This window comes from Lissotriton vulgaris, chromosome 12, assembly GCF_964263255.1.
Source record: "Lissotriton vulgaris chromosome 12, aLisVul1.2, whole genome shotgun sequence".
In the NCBI taxonomy this organism is placed as follows: domain Eukaryota; kingdom Metazoa; phylum Chordata; class Amphibia; order Caudata; family Salamandridae; genus Lissotriton; species Lissotriton vulgaris.
In genome coordinates, this window is record NC_141700.1 from 542,677,605 (window position 1) to 542,697,398 (window position 19,794).

The 19,794-nt window shown below is 50.5% G+C and overlaps 1 protein-coding gene across 2 annotated transcripts in view; it reads left to right on the top strand.

The window, feature by feature from the left end:
* Nucleotides 1–19,794, top strand: part of ARHGEF11 (Rho guanine nucleotide exchange factor 11) — a 1,046,032-nt gene that overhangs the window by 727,649 nt on the left and 298,589 nt on the right. The gene's annotated exons all lie outside the window — the stretch shown is intronic.

A 19,794-nucleotide genomic window follows, 5' to 3' on the forward strand; every position in this document is an offset into this window, starting at 1 on the left:
CGTCGAGAGAAGTGCATTGCGTCTATGATCCGGCCCCATCATTTGAACCTGAACACCAGGAGATGGAGGGCGAGGCGGATTGGGAGGTGTCTGAGGACCCTCTGGCACGGGAGTGCTAGTCTTTTCAGGATTGGGCAGGTGAACTAGGGGAGGCCAGTGGTTTGGACACTTCGCCCGACACTGGATTTGTCTCCCCTCCTACCGTGGCTACGGAGGAGGAACCTGCCTACAGTGTGGTGTTGACGAGGGCAGCCAAGGCCTTGTCTCTTGAGCTCCCGTCGCGGCCGTGAGGACTAACCTCCTCACTGAGGTCCTCAAACCGCAGGCAAGCTCTTTGGAGCCTCTACTGCCGTTCAATGAGGCCTTAACTGACGTTCTGTTGGGCACTTGGTCCAGGCCCGCTACAGGTCCCCCTGTAGATAGGAACGTGGCCAGACTCCACCGCCCGGCCCCGGGCGACCCTTGTTTTCTGTCCACCCACCCCACCCAGAGAGCCTGGTTATCCAGGCCTCTAATTCCCAGACCGCATTCCCGACAGCTCACCCTGATTGGGAATCCAAAAGGTATGAACAGTATGGAAAAAAGATGTTCTCCTCACTTAGTTTGGGGTTGTGGTCGGTCAACACTGCTTGCCTTTTGGGCCGTTATACCCACTCTCTGTGGGACACGGTCGCAGACGTGCTGCCACAATGCCCGGAGGAGGCCCGGGTTAAACTCGCCCAAGCCCTTGCGGAGGTGCGAGATGCAGCACGGTATTCCATTTGATGTGGGCTGGATACCATGGACTTGCTAGGCAGGGCGATTGCAACGACGGTGGCGGTTCGCCGCCACGCCTGGCTGAGGTCCGCCAATTTTTCGGCTGGTGTCCCGAACACCCTTATGGACATGCCGTTTGATGGCCGTCTCCTCTTCGGAGACAAGGCAGACCGTGTGCTTGAGCGCTTTAAGGACTCCAGGGCTACGACCAAGTCCTTGGGCCTGTCGGCCCCGCGCCAGCAAACTGCTGCCTTTCGCTTCTTTTGTGGCCAAGGAAGGGGCACCCCCACACGTCCTGCCAGCCACAGGCCGCAGACTAACATCCAGCGTGGTGGCGGACGTGGTAACCGCCGTGGCGGTGCCAGTCCACATCCACCACCGCAGCATCCGCCTCAAAGCCTTCCTAGTCTGAGCTTTCAGGCCCATTTAACCCCAGTGAGGGGCAGGATTTTCCATCACCTCCTCCACTGGCGCGACATCACATCGGACAGGTGGGTGCTGCAAATCGTCCGAAGGGGCTACTCCCTTCCCTTCGAGGCGACCCCTCCATCCATGCCACCGCAATACCACCACGTGTCGGGGGATCACTTGCAAATTCTGCAAGAGGAAGTTACGGCCCTCTTGGCCAAGGGAGCCATCGAGCGCATTCCTGGGCCAAAAGTAGGGTGTGGTTGTTACTCCCACTACTTTCTGGTTCCCAAGAAGGGCAAAGGTGGCCTACTCGCTATCTTGGACCTGCGGAACGTCAACGGCTTCCTCCGGAAGGAGAAGTTCAAGATGCTGACTCTGGCTCAGGTTTTGGCTGCCCCAGACCCCGGAGACTGGATGGTACCGTTGGACATGCTGGATGCTTATTTTCACATCCCCGTCCTGCCGGCCCACCGGCGCTACCTGCGGTTCACGGTAGGCCACGAGCACTTTCAGTTTACCGTGCTCCCCTTCCGCCTTACCAGCTCCCCTCGGGTGTTCACAAAAGTGATGGCGGTGGTCGCAGGTCATCTGCGCAGATTAGGGGTGTCAGTCTTCCCCTATCTCGACGACTGGTTGTTGAAGGTGGGCTCGACCCAGACAGTCGTCAGCCACCTTCAGACTACGGCCGACCTCCTGCACCTGCTGGGGTTCTCCATCAATGTGCCGAAGTCACACCTGTGCCCCTCTCAGAAGCTCCTCTTCATCGGAGCGGTTCTAGACTCTGCGCAGTTTCAGGTTTATCCTCCCGAACAGCGCTTATGGGATATTCAGGCTCTGATTCCGATCTTTCAGCCTTCATCCCGAGTCTCGGTCAGGTTGATGCTGCGGCTTCTGGGGCTGATGGCCTTCTGCATCCTTCTGGTGCATCACGCCAGGTGGCCGATGCGGGCTCTGCAGTGGGACCTAAAGTTGCAGTGGGCCCAGCATCAGGGCAACTTGTCCGACCATGTCTTGATCTCGGAGGGCACTGCAAGACAGTTGCAGTGGTGGCTCATGGACCGCGATTGGGTCAGTGGCAGATCCCTCTCCCTACCCCAACCGGAGCACATAGTTGTGAAGGGCGCGTCCCTCCTGGGCTGGGGGGGCCACATAGAAGAGGCGGAGATCAGAGGCCTCTGGTCTCCGGCGGAGTCTAAGCTCCACATCAACCTTCTGGAGCTGCGGGCGATACGGCTTGCACTAAAAGCATTTCTCCCCTCTGTCCGGGGGAGTGTAGTGCAGGTGTTCATGGACAACACCACCGCCATGTGGTACTCCAACAAACAGGGCGGGGTGGGGTCGTGGACCCTGTGCCAGGAGGCTCTGTGCCTCTGGCAGTGGCTGGAACATCAGGGCGTGACCCTGGTGGTTCAACACCTGGCAGGTTCCCTGAACGCCAGGGCAGACAAACTCAGCCGTCGGTGCATGATGGATCACGAATGGTGTCTGAACTCTGACGTGGCACAAGGTCTCTTTCAGCAGTGGGGAGAGCCTTGGCTAGATCTATTCGCCACAGAAGAGAACGCGCAATGTCATCAGTTTTGCGTGTTGGAATTTCCAAGGCGGCACTCTCTCGGAGACGCTTTTCGTCACGAGTGGAGTTGCGGTCTGTTGTACGCCTATACCACTTCTGCCCAGAGTGCTGAAGAAGATCAGGCGCGACCGGGCCCAAGGCCCAAGTCATCCTTGTGGCTGGGCACGAAGATACTGGTATCCCGAGCTACTCAGCATGTCAGTCGATCCCCCGATTCATCTGCCCTTCATGAGGACCTTCTGTCGCAGCAGCAGGGGACGGTCCTCCACCCGAACCTGTCCAGTCTGAACCTCCATGCGTGGAGATTGAGCGGCGACAGTTGAGGCCATTTGACTTGCCTCCTGAAGTCTGCAATGTAATTCTGGCAGCCAGGCGTCCCTCCACAAAATCTGTATACGCCTGCAGGTGGAATACATTTATGGCACGGTGCACAGCAAAGGCTGTGGATCCACTCTCTGCCCCCCTCTCTGAGGTTCTCCTCTTTCTTCTTTCTCTTGCCCAGCAGGGATGTGCTCTGGGCACTATTAAGGGCTACCTTTGCCATTTCCACCTTCTTAATGCTTCCTGATCAGCCCTCTTTGTTCAAGCCCCCCAGTAGTAAATAGGTTCTTGAAAGGCATCATTCATATGTTTCCCCCTGTTCCTTTCGTGATGCTGGAGTGGGACTTAAACCTTGTTCTGACTTATCTGATGTGCGCTCCCTTCTAACCACTTCATAACTGTCCTCTTCGTCTTCTTACTCTCAAGACTGCATTCCTGGTTGCCATCACCTCTGCCAGGAGAGTGAGTGAGCTCCAGGCCCTTTCTTCACAAGGTTGTGTTGTGGACGCGACCCTCTTTCCGGCCCAAGGTAGTCACAGCCTTCCACATCGGGCAGTCCATCACCTTGCCCACCTTCTTTTCGCCTCTGCATCCCTTGAAAGAGGAAGAGAGGCTCCACCGTCTGGACCCAAAACGAGCGCTCTCATACTATCTGGATCGCACATGCCAGTTCCGGGTGGATGAACAACTCTTTGTTGGTTACGTGGGCGCCAAGAAAGGTCGGGCGGTTCACAAACAAACCATTTCTCGATGGGTTGTCTTGTGCATCAAGGCTTGTTATTCTCTGGCTAAAAAGGAGCCTCCTGTGGGGCTGCGTTCCCATTCCACTCGGGCCGCGGCTACTACTGCCCTGGGTCGAGGAGTCCCCTTGCAGGACATCTGTCAGGCAGCTACGTGGGCCTCGATGCACACGTTTGCTAGACACTACTGCCTGGACAGCCAAGTCCAGAGAGATGGCTTTTTTGGCCGTTCCGTTCTCCAGGACTTTCTGGTGTGATTATTGGTTCGCAACCGGGGTTGGTATTGCTGGGGTATCTATTCAAAGGTAAGGAATCTAATACTAGCCCATTTCTTTCAGATGCACAAGTTACTTACCTTCGGTAACAATATATCTGTAAGAAACAGTAGTTATTATTAGATTCCTTACCGCCCCACCCATCTTCCCCGTTCTGAGAACCGATATCTAGTGTTAAGGTCATCCCTTTTCAGGGCCTAGTTTCATGGCACCAGTGTTGGTTTTTATCATGGCTCTGTGTTTCTTGCACGGAAAAGCTGTGTATAAGTACTGACGTCAGCGCGCGAGGGCCGCGTCTAAGTACTCCGGCGATGTCATCCCGGCGCCAACGACGCCGACTTCGGACGCGGTGCCGCAGACTACGCCTACCGATGCACAGGGGTACTGCTATGCAAAAGTTTCCGGATCCAGACTGATACCTGGGGATATTCTAAGGTAAGGAATCTAATACTAACTACTGTTTCTTACTGATATATCGTTACCGAAGGTAAGTAACTTGTGCGTCACTCTACAAATGTAAGAAGGCCAGGTTGGATACCTCCACCTCTTTCTGCTCCAGATCAGTCAAGAAGCTACGTAGTCAACACCCCAAGGGCATGACTTGCCAACATCTTTTGACTCCAACCTGAGGCAGGCCCGATGTACACAGAGTTTTTCAGGCCATCGTCTACCAAGCAACAGAAAGAAGATGCCTTTAAAAAGCCGTAACGTAAATCTTCAAGTTGATACCAGCCCCCTTTTGAATTCCTACAGACCTCATGCTGTAGCAAATGGACTCCAGTTATACTTTTGCTGTCAGGTCTTTCCCTGGTGCCGGCTGACCTTTCTGGCCTACTTTAAGTTCCCTGCTTGTGCTGGTCTATAGCTCCTCTGAGTCCAGGCCCACACCAGTCCCAACGCATCAACGCCTATCCCAAACTCCATAGACTCCTATGATTGATCCGCAGCTGATGTGCCCCGGGTCAGACCTATGTCACGTTACAAATTTACCAAAGTGCAGCCTCCAGATTCGGAATGCAATCCCTTCTCTCTCTAGGCACCAGTACCATAGGAGGCCGGAGGCCCTGTTCATCTCCGATTCAGTCACAGTTTAAAGACTTCAGTGCACTGGTGTCATGTGGTCATGGCAGTGATGATGAAGGGGAGAGGGCAACCTGCTACCTTCTTGCTATAATAATAATTCTGTACTGATGCTGGATGGTACATGGACATGCAAACTGCAGGTAGATTGGAACATTCTTGTGAGAATGTGTTACAATCAACACAAAGTCCCCCCAGAGAAAAAAGTATCTCTTTTGCGGTTGTTGTCCCCAGAGCAGTCGAAGTTCTGGAGTGAGTTTCCTACCGTAAAAAAAAATCTAATTTGTTGATAAACCACTTACAGCTCCCAAATTTCCCTGTCTGTCAACTATGTTGCAACAAGTGAAAGCCTTTAGGGCATCCATGCTGTTCATTTTCAGCACTTTACTAGTTCCCGTTGGTGTGTCTTTGGGCCCCAAGGATCCATTCCTGCCTCTAGTTGGACTATTACAAATAGGTTAACCATTGGCGACATCTGAACCCCTTTAACCTCCTCAAAGTTTAGCATGCGCTCAGGTGTCGACTTTGGCACCACCAGCTGCTTCGGGTTCCTTTGCTTCAATGCCGATGGCCAACTCCGCAGTCGGATTTGCAGCCCAGTTTGTTTTCTGACTGAGAGCAGAGCTACAACCTTCTGGACTGAGGCTGTACCCTGCTTCCATTGGAGTATAGCCAACTGGCAACCATTCAGATTCTGATGCCTTTCCCTCACGAGAAGGTAGGGCTCAAAATTCTTATTCTTTTCGGCACTGATTCAGATAATGACATTTTCGAAGAAGGGAATTATTTTGTTATTCAATATGATGACGAAATTAGGTATTAATTATTACAATATGCTAGTGGCCTGGATACTTCTCCAGATACTGGCCTCGTTTCTCTGTCCTACCAAGAAAGCACCTCCCTAACTAGACCCACAACTCCCTACCATGGACGTGAAGACTGGTGTTCTGACGGAGGTACTCAATCCTGGTCAGGATTGAGTACCTCTATTACCATTTAATGAGGCCCTCACAGATATCTTCTAACAGACTTGGGCAAAATCATGTTCAGGATCATCAGTTAATAGGCTGGTTGGTTGGTACCATAAATACATCTCACACGATATCCCATACTGGAGAACTTCGTAAAAGAATAGATTTTTTTTGCAAACACATTCTTTCTTTCACAAATCATGCTCTGCATTCGGTGAGTGCCAGCTACCTTCTGGGCCGCTACTCCCATGACTAATGGAACTCGGTTGCTCAAGTATTTCCTGCAGTTTCGGATGACCTCAAGGTTTCCCTGACCCAAGCTATCCAGGATGACTGTAACACAGCAGAGTTTGTAATACGGTCTGGTTGGGACACCAAGACTGCCTAGATCGGGCAGTGTTGTAGTTGTGTGGCACTAGGGTGCCACACCTGGATACGGTCTAATGGCTTCTCTTGGGATGTCCAGACATCTTTGATGAACATGCTGTACAGTGCCTCTTGTCTTTTTGACGACACAGCAGAATTGTCCCTGAAATGTTTAAAGAGAGCAGTGCCATAGCACATCCCTTGGATTTCTCTGCCCCACCAAACAATTTCACCCACTTCTTAGCAATATTAGGGTGTTCCAGTTACTCCAGCATCTGGCCACTCCACTAGCACACCAGGCCTTTCAGCCTTTTCTTGGCGGAGGCTGTGATTCACAAAAACATCCGGAACAACATGCACCTTATTCCCAAGCCAGTCCAACATCTACAGTCTCAAAACCTCTTTAGTATGTCTAGTTTGTCCCGGACAGCACACCGCTATCCTGACGGTTGCATGATTTGCTATGTCCTCCAAAGGTGGCAAGCCATTACTTTAGACAAGTGGGTCCTCCAAATTCTTCTACGAGGCTATGACCTTCCATTTCTTTTTATTCCGCTGCAACTTTCATCACCTTAGGGCAGTTGACCAAAGACCACCTGTTTCCCTTTCAGCAGTAAGTGCTGGCCCTTCTGTCTAAAGGGGGCATAGAACAGAATCAGGCATCAAAAGTTGGGAACTGGATGTTTCTCCCACTATTTTCTTGTGCCGAAGAAGGGCAGAGACGTTCTCTAATTTTAGATCTTTGACCCCCTCAATGTCTTTCTGTGAAAGGGCAAATTTAAGATGCTCCTGCTATCCCAGGACCTGCCTGTCCTAGACGCCGGAGTCTGGATGGTGGCATTGAAGTCTAATTTCCATATCCTCGTCTGACTTTATTTAAGAATCATTTTGATGAAAACATCAATGTCCGGTGTCTTCCGTAAGGCCCATAGGTGCTTCCTGCGGTCCACAGTGGGCCATGAGCATTTTCAGTTTGCAGTGCTCCCTTTTGGTTATGACAGTGGTCGCTGCAGACCTTTGCAGATTGCTGGTTCTAGTGTTTCCCTACATGATAACTGTCTGTGGGTGGTGGGCTCGCCCCAAGCAGCCGTGAACCTCCTAACATTGTTGAGGTTCACTATCAACGTGCCGAAGTCACATTTTACTCCTTCGCAGATGCTCCTGTTCATTGGAACCATTCTGGATACGTTGCAGATTTGAGCCATTTCCCCGAAGTGGAAAGTCCAGGATATTATGAGTATGACCCTAATGTTTCATGATTCTACACTGGTCACTGAACACACGCACAAAGCTGCACACACACTCGACCCAATTTTCACCTCCAGCAACATGGTCATATTCAACCATGTGACAGAACTTGGTCCGCCACACCATCCTTGACTTCACATTCTCTGGCACCACCATACAACCGCAAAGCATCACAGATGCTCCCACTGCAGCTGGGGAAAGGTAACAGAGACACAGTGGTCTCAGGCCCTCAGCACCAACCAAGCCGAAGCTTCGTCAGACCAAGATCAGGGCGTCCACAGCTTCATCACCTAGATCACCGAATGCTTCAATAGAGCCTCCCCGATAAAGCCAGCAAGAACCAACAAGACCTCAAGACAAGTCAGCTGATACACCCCAGAGCTCAAAACCACTAAGCACAAGTGCTACCAACTTGAGAAACGATGATTCTTCACCAGTAACCCCTCTGACAAAGCCACTCACAGGGCAGCCCTCAGCAATTACCACCTGCACATCAAGGAAGCCAAGTGATTAGCCATCTCAGCCTGCATCGATACAGCAGCCAACCACATGAAAGAATTGTTTGAAACAGTCAAGGAATATTCCAACCCTGCAGCCACTGAGAACACAATCCACCCTTCCCAAGAACTCTGTGACACCCTTTCAAACTATATCCACAACAACTTCGACCCAACCCACAGTTCTTAACCTCAACAGCCTCGACCACACCAGTCTAACACACACCAGCCGAACTGTCACCACATTGACCACACTCACCACTCAGACAACAATGGCCATCATTTGTTTTTGAATCAGTTTTATTAATTTTTAAAGAAGAATGAACATGGTTAAAGGGTCAACAGTTCAGGACTAGAGACATTCCCAGTTATACATCAACATCACATGCAATACATATGGAGGCAACATAGGAGCACAGAAAGTGTTGCATGGAGCAATGAACAGGCAAAAAGTCACAATCAAAGGGCTGAAGGCAAGGACTTCTCAATGCACAGGAGATCTCACTGAGCATTTGTGGGTTGAAATCTGCGGGGTTTAAGACATGGGGCGTTGGTAGAGGCAGAAGTCCTAATCAAAATCCTCAATGAAAGGTGACATCAAGAAGAAGAACGGAGGGAGGGACAAATCAGCCAAACTTGGGTCTCCCCAGCCCTCCCCTATCCCCCAAATAAAACAGCAGTGTGCACATTTCCTATCAACAAACCCATCAGATCCTAATTTGTTTGAGAGTCTTGCATGGTTGTTTGAACTCAACCTCCATGGCTTTTGTGGAGTGGTAGGTTAGTACACTGCATCCGGTTCATCTTCTCTTGTTCTAGCTTCTGCGTGGTCTGAGTCTAGGTGTTGCTCATTTTGGAAGTCATGTAGTATAGTGTCCCAGTTTGCTGCTATAGGAATTTTATGTAACCCTAAAGTGTCTTCTTTGTGTAATGCAATACTTTCAGCTTGGGCCCAACCACAACAGCCATCATGTCATCCATCCACTCCGGAGCACCCACCGACCCATGGCCTACCAATTTTTTAAACCTCGGAACCAATCAAATCAGCACGGAACTGATCCTATCCTCAACTCCTCCATCACCACGGCAGCCTTCCCAGACAGATGGAAACATGCAGAGATCAGAACCCTCCTAAAGAAATCCTCCTCCGATTTCAGCGAACTCAACAATTATCGACCGATGTCTCTGGTCCCATACTCTGCCAAAGTACTTGAGGAGGCACCAACCAACAGCTCAACAAATATCTGGAACAAAAAGCCTGCTTGAGGTCACCCAATCAGGATTCTGTGCCAACCACAGCATGGAGACTGCACTGATCGCAGCCACAGACGACATCAGAACCCTCGTTGAACACAGCGAAACTGCATCCCTGATCCACCTCGACCTCTTAACTGCATTCAACACCGTATCACATCAACAGACTACAATATTGGTTTACAGCAAACAAGTGGCTCCCTTCACCTCCGACCCAAGAACATAATTTTCGGCGTAAACCAAGGATCATCTCTCAGAACCACATTGTTCATATAACCCCCCCCCCCCCCCCCCATCCCCCCCCCGGGGACATAGTCGGATCCCATGGTCTCACCATCATATCCTTTGTCTGCAGACAACACACTACATATCCTCTCGCTCACCGAAGACCCCAACTAGATAACATTTCTGTGACGCCATGACCAGTGTAGCCGACTGGATGAGAGCTGTAGGAAAGTGCCCTTTTTATGTCTCGCTAGAGTCCACGCATGCGCTGCTCTGGTGAGAAATTTAGTAGCTGGTTTAAAAAGTGCTACCCACAGGCTTTTGCCTGCCACCAGCTTGCTATTACGTGCACAAGCGCGCGCGTGAATCCGCTCCCTTTTCCCACTCACTCCTCGGCAGCGATGTCTCCTTAGAACCATTCCTTCAGTGGAAACCAGCACAGCCGGCGACCACTTGAGTGCACATCCTCGAGCAATTAGCGCTGGCAACTAACGATTAGAAAGGCAAGGTTACTCGTTTTATCTCTTTTAATGAACACTTCTCAAGGCAGTGCTTTAACGTGAGGTATTACTGACAAAAGCTTTAACTTGTTAAAGAAATATACCTTTTAAATGTTTAAGATACCTTCACATATTTTATGTGATGTTGTTGTATAATTTACAATTACATAGCAAATGAACGGGCTCTATCTAAGAACCGAGCCAGCCCATTCTAAGGCTTTGCTAGTCAAATGCATTGTTGAGGTCCTGTGTTCTTTTGCACATTTGGCTCTGTTTCTAGTGGACGCAATACCAGGACTCTCTGTTGGACAATATCTGTATTGGAAATTGGATTACTGGTTGAGGGTGGGTGAAACCCTACTCAAGCAGCAACCACAGTCTCTGTCAGGGTGAAACACAAGTAAACCCCAAATTAACCTGTGCTTAACCCTTTGGTAGCTTGGCACAAAGCAGTCAGGCTTAACTTTTATGCAGCACTTCAAACAGTAATAAAGTGAAAAATACAACACAAGAAAAATCTCACATCTATTTAGAAAAATAGAAATAAATTAAATAAATGATGAGACCACAACAACAAACATCCAATCAGTAGAACCGGAGATGTGCAATTTAAGATTTTAAAGTAAAAATAGTGCCACAAATCGCCAGCTGTGGTTATTTGGTTGTGTTAAACCTGGACAGGCACAGGCTGGATACGGGGACTTTTGTTAGGCCCGCTGAACAAAGTACCTTCAATCCTAGTTCGAGGAGCGTTGCAAGATCCTGTGTCTTGATTGTGTCATGCACCTGTAGTTACGAACAGCTGCATGCTGGGTCCTGCATAGTCATAGAAGGTGCAGTTGACAAGGGGTTTGCGATTTGAAGTCCTGCATCACAGATGCTTTGTGCACTGGCAGTTTAGAAGAAGCAGTGGGGCTGTGATGAGGAGCCCTGTGTCGTCCTCAAGGATGAGTCGATGAGGGGCTTGTGATGCTTAGGCCTGCACCAGGGATGTGATGCATAGCAGCAGAACTAGGGAGACTACAGGCTGTAATGCAAGGTTCGGCGCCAGGGAAGTGTCGCACTGTGGTGTTCTGATGCGGCTGCGGAGAGATGGGTCACACTTCATCGGTTCTGCTTAAAGAACCCCCACTGGGCTGGCAGAACACCTTCAGTCCCACTTTAAAGTGTCTCGAACTAGGGTGGCACCGTTTGGAAAATGGGGGTAAAGGGGGGGGGGGGGGGGGGTAGGACTCCCAGAGGACAAAGTCCAGGGGCTCGATTCAATGTGGTTGGAGACTTTTCTGTCCCTGAGGCTCTGATCAGAAGGTTTGTGCCAAAACCCTTAGTGAGTGTGCTGGGCAGAGCCTTTGTGATTTCCAGTGTAGTGTGGTAGGTGATAGCTCCTCCCCTCATCAAGTCAGAGATGGCCCACCCTGCCAATAACTTTGCTCCTTTGTCTCACTATATTGGAGCAATATACAAAGACCAACTGTCAGCTACACCTAGTCATGTGACCCACGAAACTGGCTGTAGGCACCAAATGCTTATGACAAGAAAATTCCAATTGTCTAAAAGTGGAACTTTCAGAATTGTGACTTAAAATCGACCTTTGCCTTTAAAGCGGGTTTAAATTGCAATTCTTTAGACACTGAACTTTATCTTCCTACCTACTCCCAGTTGAAGTTATTAAATATAATAAGTTAACCCAATGTTAGCGTATGGGAGAGGTAGGCCTTGCAGTAGTGAAACACAAATTTAAGAGTTTTTCACTACCAGGACATGTAAAACTTTAAAGTACATGTCCAACTTTTTAAATACACGGCACCCTGCCATAAGGTTATTTAGGGCCTAGTCTAGGGGTAACTTATATATGTTAAAAAGGATGGGTTAGGCCTGATAAAAGGTTTATTTTGCCAAGTCAAAATGGCAGTTTAAAACTCAACACACACAGGCTACAATGGCAGCCCTGAGACATGTGTAAAAGTATACTTAAGTGGATGGCACAATTAGAGCCACAGGACCATTAGTCACATTTAATTTACAGGCCTGGTTACTTTTAGTTCCACGTTACTAGGGATTTCAAGTAAATGAAATATACCAGCTGGGTGTAAGACAGTTTTACCACGTTTAAAGGAAAGAACGCAATCACTTTAGCACTGGTTAGCAACGGTAAAGTGTGCAGAGTCCTAAAGTCAGCAAAACCAGGTGACTGGAAGGCAAAAAGTTGGGTTAAAATCACATCAAGGCTGTCCGGTTTAACAGGGGCACTCCCCAGCTGAAAGCGGGGAGAACTACCCACCCTCAAGAGGGTTCTCATTGCTAAGGCGGGAGAACCTATTGAGGCCATCTGCGTTGGTCTGGTCAGTTCCAGGGTGATGCTTCTCAGTAAAGTCTGTTCCCTGTAAGGAGGTGGACTACCTCTACAGTTTTGAATTGTCACCCCTCATCTGCATTAGCCATCAGAGAGGTTTGCGATCTGTCAGAATCCAGAAGTGAGCCCCAAGCAGGTTTGGTCTCAACTTCTTTAGTGCTCAGATTACTACTCCCAAGCCAGTATGGTCTGAATGTTGCCCTTGTCTTCTATCACTTGGTGTCCCAAGGAGAGCACTGAACCCTGCCCTATCTGGCACTTGCTGACCTTAATAGTCAGGATTGCTCTCTGCAGAGCCAGAAGCACTTCTCTGAGGTGAAACAGGTGGTAATTCCATCTAGAAGTGAAGACTGCAGTGTTGTCTAGGTGGGCGGTACTGACGTTCTCCAACCCAGTCAGGAAACTGATTGACCAACCTCTTGAAGGTAGCGGGGGCATTCTTCAATCCAAAGGGCATCACCCAAAACTGGAAATGGCCTTCTGTGGTAGAGAACCCAGACCTGTCTTTGGCCCCCTTAGTTATTGTGATCTGCCAGTACCCAGATGGCAGATCAAACGTGCGTAGCAATTTAGGAGGCCTTAACTGATAACTGAGCTTGTCAGCTCAATGGATGACTGAGCTTGTCAGCTCAATGGATGGGGTGTGTATCAGTCTTAGTGACTGCATTGAGCACCAGGAAATCCACACAGGACCCGAGTTCAGGGGTGCTCCCTGGAGGGTCAGCCTTGGGGACCAACACCACCAGACAGGACCAAGGACTGCTTGAGGACTCAATTGCCCCTAACTCTAACATTTTGGAGCCTTCCTGTATTCTGGTTCTCATGTTGTCAGATTTCCTGTAGATCTTATTCTTCACAGGCATACTGTCCCCAGTGTCGTTATCATGGGTACACCATGTAGGGAGCCCTGGGGTTGGGGGGAAGAGAGAGGCAAACTGGCCCAACACTTGGCAACAGACCCTCTCTTTCTTTAGGGCAAGAGTATGGTAGAGGTGGACACCCAACACTGACCCATCCCACTCCTTGGAAGAAAGGGGGTCGGGGAGAGGTTCACTCTCCTCCTTCACTCCATTAACCGTGACCAGGAGCTTGGTAACCTTGGAACTTTTGAAGTGAGGATTTTGACGATTGACCTGCAGGACCTGTAAAGGGTTCCTGGGGATCTTGAGCCCCACCAGATAGGTGACATCCCACTTACGTTCTTTTACCTCATAAGGTTTCAGATCATCAGTCTTGCAGGGCCCTATGCTCCACAGTCTCCATCACTCACAGTTTTGTGGCCAGGCACAAACTCGACCAGAGTGACCTTCTGGTCGTGCCTTGTTTCATAACCTCCTGGCTGGCTTCCAGATTCCTCTTTACCTTCTTCCAGAAGCTCTTCATCTGGGTGCAGAGCGCCAGCATGTAGCAGACCACATCCTGAGGGATTTTTGTGAGAGCTTGCTCCCAACCCTGCTTCACCAGACTGAGAGGCCCTCTGACAATATGCCCATGCAGAAGTTAAACGGGTCTGAATCCATTCCCCTTCTACGGTACCTCCCGGTACGTAAACAACAGACGTGGCAGGAGGACATCCCACTTCCACCTCTGATAGGCCAATAATCATGCCTATAATGGTCTTGTTAAATCTCTCAACAAGCACATTGATTGGGTGGGATAATGTGCCTATCTATTCCGGGACTGGGGAGAACATTTTGGCCTGGTTTAGGGAACACCAGCTTTATTCCACCTGCATGCCAAGTTATCTAATGTTTTCCAGTTTGTTTTATCTTTGGCCCAGCAAGACTTTGCGGTGGTCCCAGTTAAAGGCTATATTTTAATCCTCTCAGCCTTTTGAAGTTTGCCTGACTTATCTTCTTTATTAAGATCACCTATTATGGTGAAGTTCAACACATTTCCACTAAAGCCTTCATATCTGAAAGAAGCAGGTTAGTATTAGTTTCCTTACCTTAGTATTAGATTCCTTACCTTAGAATACACCAGGTGTCAGACTGGATCCGGAAACTTTTGCGTAGCAGTACCCTTTTGCGCCGGTAAGCGTCGTCTGCGGCTCCGCGTCCGTCGTGGGGGCCGGGATGACGTCGCCGGAGTACTTAGACACCGCCCTCGCGCGCTGACGTCAGTTCTATTTTTTCCCCGCCAGCAAGCACCGATCCGGGAACAGTGTTACCTTTTTTGCGACAAGGCAGACAGCGCGCTTGAGCGCTTTAAGGACTCCAGGGCTACGGCCAAGTCCTTGGGGCTGTCGGCCCGTGCCAGCAACCTGCTGCCTTTCGCTCCTGTCGTGGCGAAGTAAGGGGCGCCCCCACAAGTCCTGCCAGCCACGGGCCGCAGAATAACATCCAGCGCGGTGGCGGACGTGGTAACCGCCGTGGCGGTGCCCGGGGACAGCGGGGAGGCCAGTCCTCCACATCCACCCCATCAGCATCCGCCTCAAATCCCTCCTAGTCCGAGCTTTCAGTCCCACGTGACGCCAGTGGAGGGGCATGGTTCGCCATCACCTCCTCCACTGGCGTAACATCACATCGGACAGGTGGGTGCTGCAAATCGTCTGAAGGGGCTACTCGCTCCCCTTCGAGGCGACCCCTCCAGCCATGCCACCGCAGTACCACCGCGTGACGGGGGATCACTTGAATCTTCTGTGATAGGAAGTTACGGCCCTCTTGGCCAAAGGGGTCATCGAGCGCGTTCCTGGGCCAGAAGTAGGGTGTGGTTGTTACTCCCACTACTTTCTGGCAAAGGCGGCCTACTCCCTGTCTTGGACCTGCGGAACGTTAACGGCTTCCTCCGGAAGGAGAGGCTCAAGATGCTGACACTGGCTCAGGTCTTAGCTGCCCTGGACCCGGGAGACTGGATGGTAGCGTCGGACTTGCAGGACGCTTATTTCCACATCCCCGTCCTGCTGGCCCACCGGCGCTACCTGCTGTTCACGGTAGGCCACGAGCACTTTCAGTTTACCGTGCTCCCCTTTGGCCTTACCAGCGACCCACAGGTGTTCACGAAAGTGATGGCGGTGGTCGCAGCTCATCTGCGCAGGTTAGGGGTTTCAGTCTTCCCCTACCTCGACGACTGGTTGTTGAAGGCGGGCTCGTCCCAGACAGTATTCAGCCACCTCCAGACTACGGCCGACCTCCTGCACCTGCTGGGGTTCTCCATCAATATGCCGAAGTCACACCTGTGTCCCTCTCAAAAGCTCCTCTTCATCGGAGCGGTTCTAGACTCAGCGCAGTTTCGGGTTTATCCCCCCGAATAGTGGGTTTGGGATATTCAGGCTCTGATTCCGATCTTTCAGCTGTTATCTCGAGTCTCGGTCAGGTTGACGCTGCGGCTCCTGGGGCTGATGGCCTCCTGCATCCTTCTGGTGCATCACGACAGGTGGCGGATGCGGGCTCTGCAGTGTGACCTGAAGTTTCAGTGGGCCCAACATCAGGGCAACTTGTCCGACCAAGTCTTGATTTCGGAGGGCACTGCAAGACAGTTGCAGTGGTGGCTCACGGACCGCGATTGGGTCAGCGGCAGATCCCTCTCCCTACCCCAACCGGAGCACATAGTTGTGAAGGGCGCGTCCCTCCAGGGCTGGGGCGGCCTCATGGGAGAGGCAGAGATCAGAGGCCACTGGTCTCCGGCGGAGTCCCGGCTCCATATCAACCTTCTGGAGCTGCGGGCGATCCGGCTTGCACTGAAAGCATTCCTCCCCTCTGTCCGGGGGAGTGTAGTGCAGGTGTTCACGGACAACACCACCGCCATATGGTACTGCAACAAACAGGGCGGGGTGGGGTCGTGGACCCTATGCCAGGAGGCTCTGCGCCTCTGGCAGTGGCTGGAACATCAGGGCGTGACCCTGGTGGTTCAACACCTGGCAGGTTCCCTGAACGCCAGGGCGGACAAACTCAGCCGTCGGTGCATGATGGATCACGAATGGCATCTGAACTCGGACGTGGTGCAAGGCCTCTTTCAGCAGTGGGGAGAGCCTTGGTTAGATCTATTTGCCACAGAAGAGAACGCACAATGTCATCAGTTCTGCGCATTGGAATTTCCAAGGCGGCACTCGCTCGGAGACGCTTTTCGTCGCGAGTGGAGTTGCGGTCTGTTGTATGCCTTTCCGCCCATACCACTTCTGCCCAGAGTGCTGAAGAAGATCAGGCGCGACCGGGCCTAAGTCATCCTTGTGGCTTCGGACTGGGCACAGAGGTTCTGGTATCCCGAACTACTCAGCATGTCTGTCGATCCTCGATTTGTCCAGTCGCCACTTACATGCTTGGAGATTGAGCGGCAGCAGTTGAGGCCATTTGACTTGGCTCCTGAAATCTGTAATGTCATTCTGGCAGCCAGGCGTCCCTCCACAAAATCGGTATACGCCTGCAGGTGGAACAAATTTCTGGCATGGTGCACAGCAAAGGCTGTGGATCCCCTTTCTGCCCCTCTTTCGGAGGTTCTCCTCTTTCTTCTTTCTCTTGCCCAGCAGGGCTCTGCTCTGGGCACTCTGAAGGGCTACCTTCCGCCTTCTTAAGGCTACCTGATCAGCCCTCCTTGTTCAAGTCCCCAGTTGTAAATAGGTTTTTGAAGGGCATCACTCATATGTTTCCTCCAGTTCCTTTCATGCTACGTCAGTGGGACTTGAACCTTGTTCTAACTTTTCTGATGTGCACTCCCTTTGAGCCACTTCATAACTGTCCTCTTCGCCTCCTTACTCTGAAGACCGCTTTCCTGGATGCCATCACCTCTGCCAGGAGAGTGAGTGAGCTCCAGACCCTTTCTTCTAAGCCTCCTTTCCTTTCAGGCCATCCGGACAAAGTTGTGTGGCGGGCGCGACCCTCTTTCCTGCCCAAGGTAGTCACAGCCTTCCACATCGGGCAGTCCATCACTTTGTCCACCTTCTTTCCGCCTCCGCATCCCTCGGAAGTGGAAGAGAGGCTCCACCGTCTGGAACCAAAACGTGCGCTCTCCTATCTGGATCGCACACGCCAGTTCTGGGTGGAGACCAACTCTTTGTTGGTTACGTGGGCGCTAAGAAGGGACGGGCAGTGCACAAACTAACAATTTCTCGATGGGTCGTCTTGTGCTTCAAGGCTTGTTACTCTTTGGCTCGAAAGGAGCCTCCTGTGGGGCTTTGTGCTCATTCCACACGGGCCACGGCGGCTACTACTGCCCTTAGCCGGGGAGTCCCCTTGCAGGACATCTGTCAGGCAGCTACGTGGGCCTCGCTGCACACGTTCGCAAGACACTACTGCCTGGACAGTCAAGTCCGGAGAGATGGCTTTTTCGGCCGTTCTGTTCTCCCGGACGTTCTAGTGTGATCATTGGTTCGCAGACCCACCACCGGTGTTGGTATTGCTGGGGTATCTATTCTAAGGTAAGTAATCTAATACTAACCTGTTTCTTTCAGATGCGCAATTTACTTACCTTCGGTAACAATATATCTGTAAGAAACAGTAGTTAGTATTAGATTCCTTACCGCCCCAGCCATCCTCCCCGTTCTGCGAACCGATATCTAGGGTTAAGGTCATCCCCTTTCAGGGCCCTAGTTTCATGGCACCAGTGTTGGTTGTTATCATGGCTCTGTGTTTCTGGAGCGGAAAAAGCTGCGTATAAGAACTGATGTCAGCGCGCGAGTGCGGCGTCTAAGTACTCCGGCGACGTCATCCCGGCGCCGATGGTGGACGCGGAGCCGCAGACTATGCCTACCGACGCGCAAGGGTACTGCTACGCAAAAGTTTCCGGATCCAGTTTGATGCCTGGGAGTATTCTAAGGTAAGGAATCTAATACTAAGGTAAGGAATCTAATACTATCGTTACCGAAGGTAAGTAACTTATGCATATGCCTCAGGGTACCTCAACTTGAGCCTCACGTTTCTGATGTACATTCAGTTCCGGTCCATGCACATGTATCAATCCATTCTCTTCACTTACTGTTGTCTCTTCGCTCCATTCATGGAAGAAGGTGGCTAAGGAAGCTCTACCTGTTTGCCCTACGAAGAACCTTCAGTTTTATTGGATTACTGTGTAGACCACAAACTCTTTGTGAGCTTTGCTCCTACCAAGACATGAAAGGTGCTGCAGAAAATAACCCTGTCCAGGTGGATCGTCCAATGTAGTCAGGAATTCCCACACCAAAAAAGAACCCCTTTGAGGGCCCACAGGCTCACTCCTTCCAAGCCAAAGGTTCCTCAATAGCAAGAGGTGTTTGCATCCTAGACATCTGCCTCCCTGCTGCAACATGAGTGTCTTTGTATACATTCACCAAACACTACTGCCTCGACAATGAAGTCTGTAGAGAGGGCTAATTTACCTGCTCAGTTTGCTTGACTTTTCTGTGAGAGTCCAATTCACAGACTCTCCACCTTTTTTTGGACATATTGCCTGGGTATCTATTCTATAGGTGAAGAATCTGGAGTTAGAAGTATCCAGAAAAAGAATATGTCACATATCATCAGTAACACTTTCTGGTGGATCTGCTATCTGACTACTGCCCTTCCTCCTTCACTGTCTTTGGGTTGGACTACAGTGCCTTTATAAAGGTTTCAAGTTTGTTTTGGCACACTGTCACCTCGGATTGGTCATGGCTAATCCAAGTCTAAGGGTGCCCAAAAGTGAAAGACAAAAATGATGTTAGTGTGCAGGTGAAGCGCCTACATATGGCCTACATATATCTGTCGGAACCAAGCGAGGCCTTAGTGGAGTCTGACGGCACCACTTACCAATGTGTGTAAACAATTACTGTTATAATTTTGGGTTCAGTCTGGCACCTGAGGTTATTATAAAGGTGAGCAAACTATGGTTAGAAAGAGCCTTTTCAAGGGGAGTAACTTGTTTTTCTAGTTTTTCAGAAGCTACCTTGGATGAATAATGTTCCTAACCTGCAGTTTTATTCATGTGATTGCATTGAGGCAGAAGTGAGCATGTCTTGTAAATTATGTGGACATCCAATGTCGGCCAGCATATTGCAATGATGGTAGTGGTTGTGTTGCCAAACTATAAGTGCCAGTAAAAAGTTAGTCTGCTATAAAGCATGAGGTTCTGTGTGTAACCATTCCAGGTTACTCATGGAAAACCATATTTCCTAGGAAGCTGATATTAGAATTGCAGGCTGGCTAGTGGTAATATTGGTCTTGCTGTAGAATTTAAATGAGCCCCCACAACTGCATTTGTTTGAATTTTGGCACCGGTCGAACATCAGTTCATTTGGTCATTTTCGTCCTTGCCTTTTTGATCAATTTAGCCTTT